Below are 16,041 nucleotides of genomic sequence, written 5' to 3' on the forward strand. Positions count from 1 at the left end.
TGGACATCTGTGAATGCGATCGTCATCACCACTCTCTTCACCAACACCATCGCCAGCATCATCATTATCATCATCATTATCACGGTTGTGGCCTGGGCCCAAAGACTTTTGCTCAAATGCAGATGAGTTTTCCAATCATTTGGCAGTGTTTGCAGAAGCCCTGGATTCTGAGGCTAGGTGTATCCTCAGTGGGAAGGGTTATCCGATTAGTTAGTGATGTTTGCCCTGGGGGTGGGAGAGGACCGTGAACGTACTGGTCATGCTTTATTCACCACTCCCCGGTTGGAGGTGGAGGTTCAAGGTTAAGTGACGCCTCTGATACTATGAGCAAACGCAGGACCTTGTGAGAAAAGAGTGAGATGATTCATTTCCAGAAATACCAAATAAAAGCTGTGCTGTCTAGTTAACAATAGGTTTACAACCTATTGGAAATAGGTATAACCCTCCCCACATCCCCACACTGGACCCTTAGACCCTTCTTCCCCCCTCCTTTTCGTGGGCTTATTTTCACAGGCTTTGCAATGAGCATGCGCTATAGAATAAAGGGAGGAGGGACTGAAAGTCTCTGCATCACCTCAGGGAATGTACGTTTGTTCCAATCAGACTACTTTTTGCCTTACGTGGGCATAGGCGAAGTCCAGATAAGGCTGTGACCTCTGTAGTCCTTAGCCAATGATGAACCAGGGGAGGGACTTGCCTCTGAAGTACTTAGCCAATGAGGAACTAGGGGAGGGACTTGTACGCTAGGAGATAAACTGTCTGCTGTGATTGCCCCGGGTGTGCCTGTCCATCAGATACCGCTCTTGCAAGAACGTTGTTTAAAGCCTCGCTTCACTGTGCTCCGAGCCTCCGGCGTCCTCCTTTGACTGGGACAGTGGCCTTATTTCTCACAGACCTCAAACTAGAAACCAGATGTGGCCCCATAGGATACAGAGGTGAATTTATCTAGCTAAAGCCAGAGCTATGGGAGCCCTTCCTGCACCAATAATTGAGAGCTTGGCTTGGACATGAGAGGAGAATTAAAGACCTCTCCCTGCCCCCCCACCCCCCACCCCCCCCCCCACACACACAAAAAAGCTGCTATGTTCTCAAGCCCTGGAGTGTTCCTGGGCAGAAGAATTGGCAGGAGGCTCAAAGCAGATGAGCAGAGTTATGTAGTGTGGGGGTCTGTAGTTGAGGCCCCCTCTGGCCCGGCTGGTAGCCCACCTGTCCAGCCATTGCTGGTTGACCCATATCTCATCTTCAATCTTCAGCTTGGAGTTTACAGTTTGGTCAAGACTCATGGCCAAAAAATTCTGCCAGTCGGGACAGATCTGATGAAGATGCCCAAGAGAAAGGCTGCAGCTGGATCCCCCCGCCCCTCCCAAAAAAAACTCCCTGCAGCCGGGATGCCCATGGTCCCATCTTGGGCCACAGAGGAGACCAGTCTCCTCACTCGCAGAGTTCCATGACCCAGCACCTCAATGCAGATTCCCAAACTGCATTGGCTTGTCCTGAACCCCCCAGAGCTGGTTCTTGCGGATGACCCCGAACCTTCACCAGCCGGGCACGGCCAGGCGTGAGCAAAATGGCCACTTCCGGTCACCGCTGTGGCTGGAAAAGTGGCAGAGGTTTTCCAATTGACTTGCCCCATGACAATTATTTTTACAATCTGGTGATGCTGACTATTTACCACAGGCATGGGCTAAGGATTCTATGTTCATTATTTCACGGGACTCACAGCAAGCCTGCAAAGAGGGTATTAATGTTTCCACTTACAAAGAGGAAGCCACGCCTCAGAAAGTTGAAGTGGCTTGTCCAAGGAGACACAGCTAGGATGTGGCAAGTCCAAGTTTCAACCCCCAGCCTATCTGATCCCACACTCTTAGGAACACAGGGGCATTTGCAGCCTCACCTCGCTCCCCTGGGCAGGCCTCTGTCCTCATCCCCCAGCTCCAAATGTCTAGGCATCATATAGCGTATCTGTTGAGGCGGTCCTGGGGGTGTGCTGAGCCACCTCTTGCCGCTGACCTGAAAAGTCTCAGGGCAAGGTCCAGAAATGGGAATGTCAGGTGTGGGGGGGAGCTGGGGAACAGAGAAAGCAAGTCCAAAAGATAGAGCTGTAAGGATGAATGAGGCCACATGGTCTTTTAAGCATCAGGCATCAGGGAGCCATGGACTGTTCAGCAGCAAGGCTATAGAACTGGGCTCACTTGAGGGAGCTTACATTTAGAGTATTGTGAGGGAGAGGCTGCCCCCAAAGAAAGAGTGTGTGACCAGAAGAATGGGGGGAACGTGTGTCTTAGCTTGAGGGCTCTCAGAAGGGTTCTTGGAAGAGGTGACACCTGAGTTGAGTCCTGAGGGAGTCCAACCCAGGTGAAGAGGGTGGGGGAAGTGCTTTCTAATAGGTCCCGGGATGGGAAAAGGCCTGGTGCATTTGGGAATGTGCAAGCATTTCCATGGCTGGAGCAGGGGACAGACCTGGAGAGGGAAGCAGAGACTTTGGTACAAAAGGGAGGGTCAAGCCACGTGGGCTGCTGAAGAGTAGGAAGGGCTGGGACTGGAGATCTGGTCTGGGGCAGAGACAGACACCTCCCGTCGGAGGGACCTGATGGACCAGTGCTCAGGACCCCAGGGTGGGGATGACAGCAGGGGTCTGTGAGGAGTAACAGCACTGCGATCCCAGCATATGGGGTGGGCCAGGGCTGGGGGGGGGGGCAAAGGAAACAGTCCCCAGGGAAAGAGGGGGTCTATAGAAGGCCGGGCTTGTGGCAGGGGTCCAGACCCAGTAGGGTCCTGGAAGGCAAATTTGGAAGACCAGCTTTCCTACTCAATGAGTCTGCTCTCCAGAGATTGGTCACTGCATGTACCACAGCCCAGTCCAAACCACCAGCATCTCTCGGCTGGATTATTGCAGAAGTCTCCTATCTGCCTGCTTTGGTCTTTGTCCCTCCTGGAGTCTCCACGCAACACGAAAGCCCAGATGAGGCTGTCCCAACTTAGGTCCAATCCTGTCCTCTCTGCTCAAAGCCCAGCAGCTCCCATTGTACTTGGAGGACTGGCCGGGTCAGCCAGGTTCTCTTCTGCCTCAGGAGCTTGCCCTGGCTGTCCCTTCTACCTGAAACCCTCTCCTCCAGTATCCACATGGCTTCCTCCTCCTCCTCCTTCAGTCTGTCCTCAATGCCACCGTCTTGATGCAGCGCTCTCTGTCCCCACCCTTTTAAAGTTGCTGCAGGTACACACTTTCTATCACTTGTCTTGGATTTCTTTTTCTCCATGGCACTTCCCGTCATCTGATCTACTGCATATTGAAGTTGTTTATCTTCTTTAGTATCAATCTGCCCGCAAGAATGAAACACCATGAGGCAGAGATTTTTTTTTCTATGTTGTGCACTGGTATATTCCCAGCTTCTAGAACAGAGTCTTTCACATAGTACGGGCTCAATAAATATTTGTGGAATGAGTGAATGAATGAATGAATGAATGAAATATGCTACACAATAGGACCTATGCTAGAGGGAAGCATGGGGACTAAGGGCATAACAAGCAGGCACTTGACTTGGCTCAGGGAGCAGGCCAGGGTAGACTTCCTGGAGGAGGAGAAATCCAGGAGCTCTGAGGGATTAAAATGGGGATCTACCTCAGTTTATCACCTTGTACACGCTAGGGGTAAGGCTTGGCTCAGTGGGTAGGTGTCCAGGACTTACTCGGGGCCTGTGAAGGATTCAAGTGGCAGAAATAATCCCAGCGCCTACATTCTAGTCCTGCTGGAGGGGGGCAGGGGCTGCCAACCCTCTCCTTCTAGGTCTGAATTGGCTCCTCGCCTGGGAGGGGGGGACTGACTATAGCCTCCGGGAGCTGGGGAAGCAGATGCTGACACCAGCGGTCGTGCAGGGTGCCTTTGAAGAGAAGAGAGACCAGTGAGGAGGCAGGTACCATCATCCAGGTGGGAAGCGATGAAATCAGACTGAAGGTGACAGCAGAAGGGAGGGGCAGGAGGTGCCCTCCATGCTGGGGACTGCCACGTCACCAAAACCAGGCCTAGTCCCTGCCCTCATGGAGCTTCTAATCTAGTGGAGCCAGAGGTCTGGTCAAATAATCCAACAAATAGCCCTGTGCCATGGAGTGCTCTGCAGGAGAGGCCGATGCCAGGGGGATGTGACCCAGGCGAGGAGGTAGGAGATAGCAGGAAAGCTCTTCTAGAAGAAGAGCGGACACGATATCGTGGACATGGAGTACAGGGAATAATGTTCGTTCCTAAGGCTCAGCTCACATGTTAGCTCCTCCAAAGAAAGCCTTCGCTGGCCTCTTTGTGCAGAAGCAAATGCTTCCTTCTCTGTGCTCCCCCGGTGTTGTGTTACTTAGGACATCACTTGCGTTATTTATTTAGGTGTCCACCAGCCCCAGCACACTGGGCCTTTCCAAGGCTCTGGCTCTGGCCCATTTTTTGCCTTTGTCCTCCTCCCCTAAGCCCCCAGCTCCTGGTGGCAGTAAGAAGCTGTTAACACAAAGTGTTACCACGGCCACATTACAGATTGAGGATGGACGCATTTGCTGTCATGCTTGTCTTAGTCGGGGTTCCCGCCTAAAACAAGAACTTGGGAGAAAGTGGAGTATTTGGGAGTGGTCCCCGGAAGCAGGGGAGGGAGAAAGCCAGTGAAGGAAGGGTGTGTGAATGAGTGGGTGCCGTAGGGACAATTAGGGCTCAATCCATTGGAGAGACTCTGAGGAATCATGCAGAATGTGTCTCAGAATTGTCCCTCCATCGGATGAGGAGCCTGGAGAATGGATCCACTGACTTCCAGCCTCGCAGGCTGAGGGTTCCCCACCCTCCCAACCCCCCGTGCCTGTTGCCCCCCAGCACTTCCAGCTGCACGTAGAGTGGGTTGGACTAACTGTCATGGCCCCAGAGAAAGCCGAGAAGAGTACGGAATCAGACATCTGACATGGGAAGCTGCCAGCAGGCCCAGACACTGTCCACTAAAGCTGGAGGTGAGCTTGGAGGTGGCCAAGGGAATGTGGAGTGGGGCGTCAGCAGCCTGCTACCATTCCCCACTCCAGGCCATCAACAAGCCACTCCACAACCCTCCTCTGGGCCCAGACACAGCTTCAGAATCTGTCTCACTGTGGTGCCCTGGATAGCCAGCCATTCACCGGGGTGACATTCACAATGACACGTACTTGCTTTTCTAGTGAAGACCCATGGGCCCACGGATCACACCCAGAGCCCCCACTTGCCAGCACTGGAGGGCAAGGCTGGGATGGTACTGTGTGTACTAAGAAGTTCTGGGCATTGAAATGACCCCAGAACAAAGCCCAAACGCTCTACTCAGAGGGGCTGACCTTTGGGCAGCTGGGTCTCCTCATAGAGGGGTCTTTTTTCATGCAGTACATTCCTGCAGGAAATTGCCAAGGCAGATGGTGGAGCTGCCCAAGGGAGCCAGGCTGGGCTTACCAAAGAGCAGCAGCATCTGACCGTGCAGAGACCGCTTCCAAGCAGGCTGACCGGAGGAATTCAATCCAGATGGAGCTGGAAAGAAGCCTCCAGAACTGCAGCTGCTGGAGGTTTCAGCAGATCCTGCCAGGCCCACAGCTGCCTCCCCCCCACCACCCCAGGCCAAGGGTTAAGAAGGTGGCCCTAGAAGATGCCCTTGGGTGGAACTTCTGGGGGCCACAAGCTGTGGCCTCAAGAACAACATGCTGGAAGTGGAGACTCCCAACAATCCATCGCGTTGATCCGGCACATCAAAGACTAGAGGGGAAGCAGGTACATTGAGGAACCTTCACTCATTCTTCAGGGGCCGTGAGCAGGCCGCTCTAGCCCTCTCCAAAAGCAGGGGAAGGTCTCAAACAGCCAGTGGAGGAGGAAGAAGTCTGGGACTCCCCTCCCCAGCTGTTCTTGCTCCATCCAGCATCCCTTGATTCTTCATGCTCAGGAGCTTGGGGATTTCTTTCCCTCCCCTGTCTTAGGTTGAAATCCCCCAAGAAGCCAACCCTGAGACATGGATGTAGGTGCTAGTAGTTTAGATGGCAAGGGATTCCAGAGAGCATCAGCAGGAGAGCAAGAGGGAGCAGAAAGGGGAAAAAGCCCCAAGTAAGTGGGACGGTCAGTTATTGAGCAGGTCTTGCTGTGGACAAGTGGGGTTCGGTCCCGCTGGGGACCTCTGGGAGACACAGCAGAACTCACCTCCAATTATACTGATTATATCCCCTGAAGAATGAGAGAGCCAGGTGTTTATTCTCTGGTCCCATGCATCTGGGCTGAAGGCTGCCCAGTGCAGAGGGCGGGGGGGGGGGGCATGGATTAAGTCCCAGGCACTCAGGCTGCCCCATGCACAGGCTCCAGTGAAGCGCCCAGAGGACTGGGCACAGTCTGGAATGGGGCGTACCTGGGAGATATGGGCGGACACCGAGGACAACAGCCATGCCCTGGTCTCTAGCTCCCTCCTTTTTTCAACTTGCTTTCCTCCTCTCTTCTAGATTCTTGCTGTATCTCATGTTCTCAGCATCTTTTCCTAGGGTTCCTGGAATCCAGGCTTTCTTAAACTGTGGTCCTGAGTACCCAGGATTCTTGTTAAAAATGTAGACACCAGGGCCCTGCCCAGCCCTACTAAATCAGAACCTTTGGTTACGGGTCTAGCAACCTGCACTGAAACAAATATCTCAGGTGGTTCTGATACATGTGGAAGCTGCTAGTCTAACCCCACTACACCGTGGTGGCAACGGATTCACTGGCCAGTTCCAGAGTCTTTAGCCCCTGTCCTTGCCCCCACTTGGCCACGGATTCCTCAGGCTTGTCTGACTGCCTCACTTCTCTCCAGGTTCTTCCCCTCATCTGAATACTGGGCTGATTTCCTCTTGGGTGTTGCCTTTGTTTTGGCCTGATGCTTCCTAGGATTCAGGGCTTGGACTTACATCCAACAGTTGAGGAGAAGTGGTGCCCCGCCCCATCTACCATCCATCCAGATTTGCCATATCTGGCCAGATGCTCCTCAGGGTAGCCCTGGTCTCCTGGGAAGACAAATTAGGGATTTAGGTCCTTCCTAAATCATAATAAAGCATCCTACTAAAACAGCGTCTCAGGGTGACAACATGACTTCACTGGACGTAGCCCAACGCCCACTTCAAAGAGTTACACACGGTCACAACTTTGTTCAAGTACCCTTGTATATGACCAGGCGGCATAACATAGCTATGTACAGGCTCAGGGACAGTTTTACAGCCCATGTGCACACCAACACACACATACAGAGGAGATGTCTCACAGTACCCCCGCCAAGTCATACATAGGAACATACCATCACAACACACACTGCACAAATTGTCACCGCATGTAAAAAAAACAACATTTGAGTCTTATGGTGACAGAGCCACACATCACACAAATGGTTGCACAGCAAGACAGTGTTGCAAACATACACAGACACAGACACACACACGCACACACACACACACACAATAAGCTCAGTTCACAGTAGCTAGCACACAGAGATTCTTAAATACTGGCATAAAGAAACCCATGCAGGGCACAGCCCCAGAGAAGCCCGTGGTCAGGGTCATAACATAACAATAGACCCTGTTGAAATAGCACACCATGTTACAGCCAAGGAGACAGGCAGAACTACAGCCCAACCTGACTGATTCAGCCACAGGCAGACAGAGCAGAGCAGGCACAGGGTGCGGGTGGAGACTGGCCGGGAGGGGAAAGGTTGGCTTTGTTTGAACAGATGTCTCATAAAGGAGCAGGGGTGTTATTTAGCTGCTTTGATGAGCTAATGGATTCCAGTAGCTCCAGAGCCTGGGGGATTCATTAGTGGCCCCAAGAGCAATCACTGCTCCTTCATACTCTTCCACCCTCACTGATTTCTCACTTCCTTGCTATGCAGCCAGCCTCCATCCCCAAAGCAATGCCCTATTTGAACAAGAAGGGCAGAAGCCGAGCAAATATTTATGTCTTCAGGCCTCACTTGGCACTCCCTGTGATGGGGGTTTCCTTCTGGGGTTGGGAACAAGCTTTTGCCAGGCAAATTCTGTGTTTCTTGGCCTGGGCAGTAGGTGGGGACTCAGGCTGGGGTCTGTCCTGGACCCCTCATGTTGCCCTGGGATGGCCCTGCACCCTCTCCCCCCCACACTCCTCAGGCTGCCTCCCTTTCACTCACAGCCAGCCTCTCCTAAGACTGGTCTACACCTGCTGCCTCACACTCACATGCCCCCAACCCACTGCAATCTGGCTGCCACTCCCCACTCTCCTGAACTGCTTCCTCCAAGAGCCCCAATGTCACCCTCATTCTCCTCAACCACTTGGTGGCCTGTGAAGCTTTTGGCCAAATTCTCTCCTGTCTTGTCTGATCCCCACCCCTCCCATCCACAGCTCCGGCTTCTTTTCCTGCCTCTTAGCTTGCCCCTTCCCATCCCCTTCCCAAGTGCTTCCTTTGCCCTTACATGCCTGTGACCCCAGCTCCCAGTCTTTGATCTGCTCTACTCCCACAGAACTTGGGAACTCCCATACCCCATGCCACCTATACCTCCTTCTGCAGGTGGTCACGTGTGATGGTTAAGAGCACATACTCCCTAGATTGCCTTGGTTCAAACCCTTGCTTTGACACTTGTTAACTGTGTTGCCTTGGGGAAGTTACTTTGATTTTGTGTGCCTCGATTTTCTCATTGTAAACTGGGGGCAATGATGACTTCTGCCTCATAGGTCTTTTTAATGGTTAAACGAGTTCATATATGTATGGTGCTTAGGACAGTGCACGGCATGAAGTGACTGCTGCACAAGGGGGTGGCTGTTATCGTTGGACCCAACATGGTGGTAACTTACTGCATTTGTAACAAAAGAAAAATGTGCTTTGCTAGCTAGCCTCATGGAGTTGGAACACAAAGGGAAATGAACAAAGACTAACAGACATCCCCCAAAGTACAGGCACATGTGCCTGAGAAACTCCCAGCTTCTGAGCAAGCATGGCGGCTTCCCCACTGGGAACATCTCCCACTGTGGTAACCAGCCCTCAAGATGGCTTCCAACGATGATCACCTCCCAGAATTCGTGCCCTGGTGAAGGTCTCTTTCACATTGGATTGTACTGACCTGCATGACCAATGGGGTATTGTGGAAATGGTGACACATACTAGGTCAGAAAGGACATCACAGGTGCCACCTTACTTTCTCTTGGATCACTCAATCTGGAGGAAGCCAGTCACCATGTCCTGAGGACACTTGGGCCTAAGGAGAGGCTCACGTGGGGAGGGACTGGGGCCTTTCACTAACAGCCAGGACCCATCTGTTGCCCAAGTGAGTAAATCCTCTTGGAAGTGGATCTTCAGGCCCATTCAAGCCATCAGGTGACAGCTGATTCTTGACTACAGTCTCTTGAGAGACTCAAACCAAAACCATTTGGATAAGTTAATCCTGAATTCTTAACTCACAGAAACTATGAGAGGTAATAAATATTTATTGTTGTTTTAAACTGCTAGGTTAGGACAATTTATTTTTACCCAGCAATAGGTAATACACTCACATTTCCCAATGTAGCATTCTTGGAAACTGACAAAGGAAGAGAGGTTCTTTTATACTATTATGCCCATTGGAGGGAATGAACAAGCTCTGCTCCATCTTCTTTCATATCTGCTCCTCCGAGCAGATTCCTGAACTCACCCCTTACCCTCTGCACCCTGATGTGGGACCCCACTGGTGTCGGGGTTGAAGGCAACGTATGATCAGCAACTCTTAGGCTAGAAAGTTGAAAGGTTCATGGTGTTCATCTAATCCACAAGCTCTTAGCTGGGCTTCACAGAGTCTGTGAACTTTTTGAAATTGTTGGTAGAATGTATTTGCAAGGGTACTCCTCTGGGGAGAGTGTTCATAGTTTCAGTACAATTTCTGAAGGTGTCAGGACTGTGAGATATCTAGAACCACTGACCCAATGTAGCAGCGTCTGAGATTGCCCAGCAAGACTATACCAGAGGCAAGATTAGAGCCCACACATTGCGGAGGATGGTCTCTCCCATTTTTATACCATATATAGTATAACCTCATTGTTCAGAATTAATAGCCTCTGTTTTTTGCAGAGATTTGGAAAACAAGGTCATCAGACCAGAAAGATTCAGGACAGTTTTCATAGTGGAAGCTTAAAAATGAGTTAATGTTTGAGACGGTCCCTGAGGAATGGGAGAAGGAGTGTAGAAAGCATATAGAAGGAACTCTGGCAACAATGAGGGTCCAGAGAATGTTGGAAACCAGACATTTTTAGGAACATTCAGTATCCCAAACATAAGATCCAAGAGTGAATTGGAATGGATTAAATTCTGGGACTCTGGAAGAGAGTTAATGTCTATTTTGCTGACCATAGTCTCTCTAGAACCTAGCACTGTGCCTGAGCGTATTAGATGCTCAATAACAATGTATTGGATAAATAAACAAATGAATGAGTGGGTGAAAAATGAAGGACAAGAGAGCTAGTGACAGAAAGACATTTCATATGATGAATCCAGGAGTCTTGAGCAGGTAGAAAGGCTATAGTGCAAGCAGGAGGCACGTATGTTGGTAAAAATGGAAGTGGTAAGAAACTGGAGATCTTAATAATGTCAGAGAGAAGGCAGAGTGGAATTAGAGAACCAAGAACATGGGAGGCTGTCGTCAGAAAGTTTAATATTTCAAAGTTGGGAAGATTAAGGGCGATGACAAAGTCTAGAAACTTGTCCGTGATTACAAACAGAAAGGGTAAAGGAGGTCGAAGTACCCAACTCCAGGATGTTGGATGACCATCCATAACAACATCCAAGGCACCCATAATAGTATTAAAATATGGGCTAGGTAAATAATCCTTTGCCTACATCCCTCACAGGCAGCAAGTGAAAAAGCAGTGTGAGGTTTAGAGATGTGCATAAACAATCAGCAAAGGGGCATCAACTGGATGACAGATACGGAGGGAAATTGCACAATTGCTGTGAGCAATCACAGCATAGGCATGTAAGAAGAGGAGCAGAAAGAATATAAAGGGGAAACTGAGGGAGGGTGAGCTCAACCCCTGGGAGTCAGGCAGAGACGACACCCGGGCTGAGACCCAGCCCTGCTCAGTGGGCCTGTTTTGTGGAGGGTGAATCTCAGACCTCCCTCCTCCACTGGAGATTCTTACCACTTGGTAGATCTGATAGTCACACATTAGTAACCCAATTTACAGGTGAAGAAACTGAGACTGGGCAGTGAAGTGACTCACCCATGATCTTAAGATCACTCATCAAAGTTGGGCCAGAGAAGGGACCAGAACCCAGCCATCCTGACTCTCCACTTCATGGCTATTGTGACCTGGGAGGGAAAGGGGTGTGCAGGAATGGGGGAAGGGTAGAGAGGAACTAGGGAGCAGAATCCGTTCCAAAACTAGGACCTGGGCGTGAGGTCAGCAGCTTTGCTCCATTGGAGGTGGGATGGGAAGATACCAAACACTGCTGCTTGCAGCCCCTCCATGCCTACCCTCCTGATTCCTTAAGAGTCCTAGATTGGCCCCTGGTTGGCCTCTGAGGCTGACTTGAGGGGTCTGATCGTGGAGAGGGTTGTTAGTGTGGAGTCTGTGGCCTGGATAAACCATCTGGAGGAAGATGTATTTTCCAGCAACACCCCTCCACACCCCCGCCAATGCTTTACTCTCTCAGCAGGCTCTGTGGGGCAGAGAGGTAGGAAAGAAACCTCTTGTCCGTTATCCGCTAATGCCTGTGCTCTAGAGATAACATGATTAACTCCAGAGAACAGGGGTCGGAAGGGTGGGTGCATAATAGGGGCTGGGGTTCCTGAGTGACAGGAGGAAGCTCCGGGGGCCTGCTGGGAAGAGAGAGCCCAGGCAAGCTTCAGCTCTTGATGATTTACCCTGTAGGCTCCGTGCAGGCCCCTCCCTAGGTAAAAGTGTTGCTCATTGTTCCTTTATCTCTGAGAAACAGTGACAGCCGTCCTCCAAGGCTGCTGGTCACATGGCATTGTTATCACCCTGTGCCTGTCATCAGCCAGGGCTGTGAGACTGTCGATTTCTGATGAACAGCACCTGAGCGCCAAAGGGAATCTGTTCTTGGCCTTATCTCCGGTCTGTGTATCCTGCTTGGGCTCCACGTTCATGGTCCCAGTGGAGCCATCACTGTGCCAAAGCAGTCTCTAGGGTACCCAGATAAGGCGCTAGCTGTCTGTGCTCTGAGCTCTGAAGTCAATGGCCGTGGGGAAGGGCAACACCCAGGCAGGCATCTCCAGTCCAGGTCAGACGGCATCTCTGGGCATCTCTCTGAAGGTACTGTGGCAGCCCTGGCCACACCAAAAAATACAGAACTTAGCTTGGGAAATGTTCAATCTGCACTAGCTGTGTGGCATTACACATATTTTCATTTGTATACAGTTTCCTTCCTTGGCTAAACAAGGGAGAAAAAATGAGTCAGTACCAAGGACAGCATGTTGTGAGGTTTTCCACTAAGAGTTGGAGGGAAGAAAGAAGGGAGCTAGGAAGGAATGAAGGAAGGAATGAAGGAAGGAAGGAAGGAAGGAGGGAGGGAGAAAAGAAAAGAGGGAGGAGAAGTGAGGGAGGAAAAGGGGAAAGGATATGATGAAGGAAGAGGAAGGATAATTCTTTTGCAGGGCAAATAATGGTGCATTATTTCTGGGTCTGTACTTTTCAACTTGCCCCGTGGTTGAAGAAAACACCAAGGCAAGGTGAGTGAGAATAAAAATTCTCTGACCATGGACAAGAAGGACTTGGGGCAACTAGATACACCAATAGCAGCCAGAGAAGGAACTTGAAGGAAGGGATGACAATGATAAGCAAGTTAGTTTACTGTGCCTTGTTCTGTGCTAAGTTCTTTATATGCTACAACTCACATAATCCACCCAGCTATCACATCCTCATACTACAAATGATGGAACAGAATACGATGGAGTTTTCGCTATCTAATTTTCTTTGCAAAGTCAAGAACGGCTTCCCTGTCTTGTAGCCTACTCCCATCTGAGTGCCTGAGCCTGAGTTCTACACTGAAGATGGGACTACAGATGGAGATAACAGAGCATCTGTTACAGGGACCTTGACACTGGGCAAGATGGGGATAGGTGGATGGCAAATAAGAGAAAGTTTGGGTAGCCTGGATAAGTGAGAGTTGTCACATACTATGAGTCTTTGGGGAAAGCTCAGAGATCCTCCCTAATACTTCATGCACATTGAAATCCTCAAGAACATAATTCCTGGTGATCTGGTCATTCTGACTTAGATCAGATAAGATATACAGTCTTATCTAAGATCTGGCTTAATAAGCCAGAAAATGTAGCGGGATATTTTGAAGAGAAAAATCAATCCATAGGTAGTGTGTGCCCAAGAGTACAAGCTTTGCAGACAGAGACCCAGGTTCCGATTCTGGCTCAATGACTCCCTAGTTGTTTCTTTGACCTTGGACAAGTTGCTTCAGTGTCTTCTGTCTGGGGACAGTTGAGTTTGAGAGGTCTGTTTAACCCCCAAGTTGGCAAGTCAAGTATGCCATAGGATGTACAAAGATGGACCTCAGAAATGAGAATGGGGCTAGAAAAATAAACATAGAAGCCATGGGAATAAATGAGTTCCATGGGGGAGGTTGAGAGAGACAGATGTATTACTTTGGATAAGTTGCTTAATTTATCTGTGTCTCAGTTTCTTCGTCCTCAAAATAGGGGTGTTAACAGTACCTACTTCATTGGATTGTTTGGAGCGTTGGATTGAAATAACACCTATTCTAGCACTTAAGATCTGGTAAATGCTCAATATGGAAAATAATACTATTAATCTTCACTCGGCACTTCAGGGTAGGTGTAATCCTTCCCATTTTACAGACAGGGAGACTGGGTCTCAGAGAGTCTAAGGTTTTATGGCTAAAAAGCAGCACATCAGTATCTACATGCAAAGCCCATACCATACTGCTTCTGCCCTTGTGGAGGAGTACCATATGAACACATCTTTTAAAATTCAAGGGGGGAGATGTATGAGTCTGTTTATAAAGGACATGGCTGACCCTCCAAATGGTGGTGGTAAGAGACTTTGGGCTCAAAAGAAGGCGTGGTTGGACAGAAACTACCACGCTCCTTTATGGATAAGCTCTCAGGGAAACCCCAAGTTATGTGTACACCCAGCTCCCCATCGCACATGTTTGAACGCCTCCTGGGAAGCCAATGTTTTCAGTGATTCCAGCTCTTCCCAGTTCCAGAAGCCAACGAAGCAATGTCCATGCAAGGAGTCCCATTTGCTTTCTCAGATGAGCCAGTGAGGCAGAAAATGTAGACAATAAAGAGAGTTAATGACAGACCTCCCCAGCTGGCCGGCCTGGCCCTTGGGGAGAAGGAGTCAATGAGCTCTCGCTACTGCTGTGCTGGCTTCTCGATTTCTTCATCTTCTCACTCCAGCGGAGCCCCCTCCCTGCCTTGCTCACTGCCTTGTGCACTGACTGCAGCAGCTCGTGCAGTGAAAAGAGACCATGCCTGCTCTGGAGCATCTCTAGGTCAGTGGCAAGGAGCTGGAACAGGGGGAGGCAACTTGGTTGTTTTGGCAAATGATTGTGCAACTTTCCTAGCCCCTCAAAAAAAGAAACTTCCTCGGGAATACCGTGGAGATGACATACAAGGAGAATCCCTGGAACTCATGGTTAATAATACCACTAACAACAACTAACGGATGTGTGGGGTTATTTTGTCAGGCAGCACACCAAATGTATTACGTACAGTACCTCCTTTAGTCTTTGCAGTGGCCTTCCAATGCTGCTATTAGTGTTCCCATTTTATAGACGAGGAGACTGAGCTCAGAGAAGTGATATTATTTCCCTAAGGTCATACAACATGTATTTGGTACATTTGGGATTCAAACCCAGGCCAGTATTAGTCCAAAGTCCAGGCTGGATTTCCTTCCTCCTTATAGTTTGCATTGTAAGACAATGACCAAGTTTCATTAATTTATTCAAACATTGGCCAGCCTGGTGGGGTAATGGTCACTAAGCTAGGTGTCAATTTTTTTCCCTTGTTGGCACTATGTTTTTACTAGTAAAGACTTGGGTTGTGCCTTTTCTTGGTGCTAGCTGAGTCACATACTTGACATTCTTGCATTTGTGGTCAACTAGAAACTTCAAATATTTTATTTTTATTTTATTTTTATTTTTTGAGAGAAAGAGAGAGAGACAGAGGCAGAGAGAATGAGCTGGTAAAGGGGGGGGGGAGAGAGAGAGAGAGAGAGAGAGAGAGAGAGAATCTCAAATAGGCTCCATGCCAGTGCAGAGCCCAAACAAGGGGCTTGATCTCATGAATAGGAACTTGGCATCCCTCCCCTTAAGTAGTCTAAAACAGTTATTGCATTTTGTTGGGTTTCATTTTCTTTCTGCTTTTTTAAAATTTTTAAATGTTTTTTTTTAATTTTTGAGAGAGAGAAAGAGAGAGAGAGAGAGAGAGAGAGAGAGAGAATGCAAGTGGGGGAGGGGCAGAGAGAGAGGGAGACACAGAATCTGAAGCAGGCTCCAGCCTCTGAGCTGTCAACACAAAGCCCAATGTGGGGCTTAAACTCATGAACAGCGAGATCATGACCTGAGCCAAAGTCAGATGCTTAACCTACTGAGCCACCCAGGTGCACCTGCTTTTTGTTTGTTAAATCAAGGTATAACTAACACATAATAAAGTGCACTAATCTCAATTATATATCCAGCTCAATTAATTTCCAGCCAGATCAAAATAGATAATGTTTCCCCTGTAAGATTCCCAGTCAAGTCCTCTACCCCAGAAGTGATCTCTATGGGTCTCACTTTTTAACTTTAAGTATCCACTATAACAAATTACCAACTTTTGCACAATGAGATTTAGAAGTGTAGTAGGATCTTTCCATCCTGGAAATTAAAATTGTTCAACTTTTCCTTTTTCTCAATTGTTCCTAAGCTTTGGAAATCCATTTTCTTTCTGAGATTTGATAACTTTTCAATTTCATGTTTTCTGTTTTAAAAATACTTTATATGTTTGTATCATTTATATTTAAATATTCGATTCATTTGGAATTTATCTGATGACTGCTCTGATATGAAAGTCAAAATAGATTTTTTT

This window comes from Lynx rufus, unplaced genomic scaffold (assembly GCF_022079265.1).
Source record: "Lynx rufus isolate CCGP_SWC_20201006 ecotype Redwood Valley unplaced genomic scaffold, mLynRuf1.p SCAF_8, whole genome shotgun sequence".
Taxonomy (NCBI): domain Eukaryota; kingdom Metazoa; phylum Chordata; class Mammalia; order Carnivora; family Felidae; genus Lynx; species Lynx rufus.